Below are 4,379 nucleotides of genomic sequence, written 5' to 3' on the forward strand. Positions count from 1 at the left end.
TTATAAACTATTTCGAAAATTTAATCTCCAAAAAACATAACAACAATATGTCCATATTTGACCGTTGACCACCAAGCCTACCCGGGTACACCCCTCCCTGCCTGGGTATTTTTTGAAATTTTATGCCTACCTAAATAGGAAGGGATGTACCCGGGTATATTTCTTGAGATCTGGAAGATTGCTTGAACTATTTACTCGAGTAGATGGGTGTACCCGGGTAAATCTCCACTGAATCATTTTTTTCTCAACTGGATCCAAACCTGGGATATGAAATTCAGATTGATAGGGGTTACAGATCAGAGAAACTTTCACCTCTCCATTGGATGAAGAAGCAATGTCAAATTGTGATGTGCTTGAAACATAGCAACCTTTATTGTCCACATTTAAAGGTTCAAATTGCAACAACCTTGTCTCCTCTTATATGATATCGTAGGTATTATCAGTGGAAGAAGCTACAGACAAAATGAAACAACAAATTAAGATAGAAAAAACTTAGAAAAAGGCAATCATAAATGCATCAAAACTTTTTGCTCGTTACTCTCGATTGCTCATTTTTTTGCTCACATCCTCAATATGCCTGGCTGTGTTTTTCAGCGAGGCATTACTACAATACATTAACATTGCAATAAATACATAGTGGAAGAAAGAAATATAAGACATCAATTTACTTATACTAGATTATATATAGTTCTCAATAAAGTATGGTTATTGGAGAAAGAAAAACGACCGTACTACGATTAATTTTTAAATGTATCTTCAAATCAAGATACATTTGGCAAGTTTGCCCAATGTAGAGCAGTCAAAGACGTCAGGTTGACTGACGAGATAAGTCCTGTCACACACTAAGACATGACTGCATGCCACGTAGGCAGCCTCTCCCATTCGCGTGATGTGTCCTAGAAGTGTCTCGTCACCATTCTTGACGAGATCCAGTCAGCCCTAAACCCGCCATGCATTATGACGCGAATTGAAGGGAACCTGCCATTTGTGTTTACGCGAATGGCAGCCAATGCCATGTGGATTGAGTCAGCCTTACTCCCATCACATATTGTGATGGGTTACATTGTGCTTCACTCCCGTCATCTATGTTGACGGTACACATGGTTGTCGGTGCCCCACGAGAATAGCGTGGGGTAGTGTCCCGCAAGAAGTACATACATAATTAGTCTCTTTACTGACACTTACGTGAATACTTGACTTGGTTATATATAATATCTTCCGATGTTGCTCAATATGTGACAATTTGCTTAGTGTCTGGTGTTTCTATTTTTGTATCTGATATTGACTGACCGCTTCTTCATTCATATTTTATTTTCTATCACTTGCAATGTGTATTTAATGTTGTTGTTTATTTACTTATTTTAAATCTCCATTATCCTCTAATATTTTGTGTTATTTGCATAAAAACACAATACTGCAATGGAACAATTTCGTTCATTTGTATATTATAATGGTTCTAAAATTAACGGTGTAGGCGGTTTAAGCTTCGAAGGAAAAAAAAAGAGTAATGTATATTGTTCAAGGCTTGTCCATCGAAGATCTACTTGAGAAGATTCGTCAGAAGTTGAAGTTGAAGTTGCAACAAAATCAGGTAATATCTTCAGTTACGGGTAGAGTCCCATGTGAAAATTGCAGATATACAGGTTTTGAAATAACTGATAATAATGAAATTAACATTTTTCTTGGAACATTTGTCCAAAACTCTACTATGTCTCAATTTGTTGAGTTATACGTGGATATTGAGATATTAGAGAATCTGTCAACACCAATACGTGAGCTGGACCTTAACAGTCTGACACAAAATCTATCGTCATCGGTACCTCAACCCACACAATCAACTATTGCACATGGAGAAGAAAACGACTATATGGTAGATGTTGAACCTGACAATGAAAAGGAAGAGGAAAAGGAAGATGAAGACATTGTATTGGAAAATGTCCATGATCAGAATGATAGTGATCCAGGTGATGATGAACATCATGATAATCCCATATCACACGAGACTGTTTTCCCTATGTCCAATATTGCGGTTGTTCCACCGTCATTAGGTTTGTCAGTAAATGAGTTGTGTTATTAATTTTTTATTGGTTACCATATTTTACCATATTTCTTTTCATGTGTGTTTTGTAAAGGTGACACCGTTTTAGGATGCGATTCCACACTATGAGGTTGTTAAACTGGATGTTGAAGGCTTAGGTCGTGATCCGTGCACAAGAAGAGATAAAATGTATGTGAAACAAGAGTTTGGGTCAAAGCACGATGTCCAAGTCGCTATAAAATATTATTACATGAATGAACATCAATAAGCTGTAGAGGTTGAGAGTACTACGACGAAGTTGTTTATGAAATGTCGTAAGCATGAAGAAGGTTGCAATTGGCGAGTTAGGGAAATTAAACCGAAGAATAGCAACAACTAGGTAGTCAGTAAATGGGTTGAAAACATTCTTGTGTCAACACAACCCTTTCGTAAGATCATAACTTTTTATGCCTAGGATTTCATAAAATTGTATTATTAATAAAATATTTTTTAAAGGATTTAATAACATGACTAATATTTAACTAAATCAATAAATTATAATGACTATTTAGTTAGTTAATTAATAATTTAACTTAATATGTTTTTTCTTTCTTAGGGTTTTATTTATTAACATGAAATCTGTAGTTATATAATAATTAAAAAAATTATTATGATTTTAATAATTACTAATTATAATTATTATAAATATATTAAATCAAAATTACTATTTAAGATTAATGTTTGTAATTTTCAATATTAATTACTTATTTTTCCAGAGTTTTGGCATTGTAAATTTAATATTAATGATTACTATTAATTAAAACACTAATTAAAATTACTACATAATAATTACATTAATTATTGTTTACCAAAAGGCAAATTAGAATGATTATTAATTATTTTACGAAAAAATTTTCTATGCCTAAGGTTTCCAAAAATATTTTTATTATTTAATTATATTTGAAAAGGGATTTAATAACGTGATTAATATTTAATTATGACACTAATGTTTTCTAAATTAACTTAATAGGTTTTTTCTTAGTGTGTTATTTATTATGAGTAAATCATTAATTACAAAATAATTAAAATAGTTATTACGATTTTAATAGTTACCACTTACAAAAACCGTAAATTAATAATGATTAATATTTAATTATAACACCATTAGTAATTACTATTTAATTATTTAATTAATAATTAATGATTATTTATTTAACTTAATAGATTTTTTCTAGGTTGTTATTTATTATGAATAATTCATTAATTACAAAATAATTAAAACAGTGATTAGCATTTTAATATTTACCATTTCTAAAAACCATAAATATATTAAGACAAATTTACTAATTAGAGGTATTTCACCCGCTATGAACCAACATACGAGCACTTAGAAAACTTCCTTAATAGTATTGAGAGAAAGAATGAAGGACTGAGAAAGCAAAGAATTCTCCACAGAAGAGGCTGATCTTCTTGAGAGGAGTATTCGTAGATCTAAAGAACAAGAAGGAAGGAGTGTTGTTTCTTATAAAGATTCTCTGTTACATTTAAATGGAGGGTCAAGTGAAGAGAAGGAGACAGAGGTTCTTGAGAACCTAGGATTTGAGGAGGATGAAGAATCCCAGTTCATGGAAGAGTGCAACCAATCTGTTGATGATCCCTTCTGCCCCTCATATCGTTTTGACAAGGAGATTCACAAAGAAAGCTGCAAACCTTGGAGGATGGCAGTTATTGTGAAACTTTTAGGAAAGCGTGTGGGGGTGAAGTTTTTTCAAAATAGGTTGTTGAAGATGTGGAATTTAAGCGGCTCTTATGAGTTCATTGATATGGAGAATGATTATTTTTTATTTCGGTTTGACAAGATTGAGGACTACAATTTTGTTTTGCAAGAGGGTCCTTGGATTGTAGCTGATCATTATGTAATGGTTCAACGTTGGCGTCCCTTCTTTAACCCTCATGATGATGATTTCAAGAAGCTGGCTGTATGGCTACGTATTCCAGGTCTCCCAATTGAATTCTATACGTCTAAGCACCTATGTAACATAGGTAATCTTTTCGGGAGAACACTCAAGATTGATAGGAATTCAATTCGGAAAGATATCATAGGAGATAAGGAGTTCACAGATCGAGCAAAATTTGCCCGTATTTGTGTGGAAGTTGATCTTCGAAAAGGATTCCTGTCTAAATTCAAAATAGGCAACCGTGTTTTTCCAGTGGGCTATGAAGGTTTGCACCTTGTTTGCTTTGCTTGTGGTAGGTATGGTCACCGCCGTGATTCATGTCCTACCCTTGCTCCTGCTTCGACTAGTACTATTAATCAAAGTACTCAGATTCATACAACAATGGCAAACACCACAGTTCAGCA

The sequence above is a fragment of the Gastrolobium bilobum genome, unplaced genomic scaffold (genome assembly GCF_033153095.1).
Source record: "Gastrolobium bilobum isolate Gb01-03AN ecotype WA unplaced genomic scaffold, APGP_CSIRO_Gbil_v1 utg6012, whole genome shotgun sequence".
In the NCBI taxonomy this organism is placed as follows: Eukaryota; Viridiplantae; Streptophyta; class Magnoliopsida; order Fabales; family Fabaceae; genus Gastrolobium; species Gastrolobium bilobum.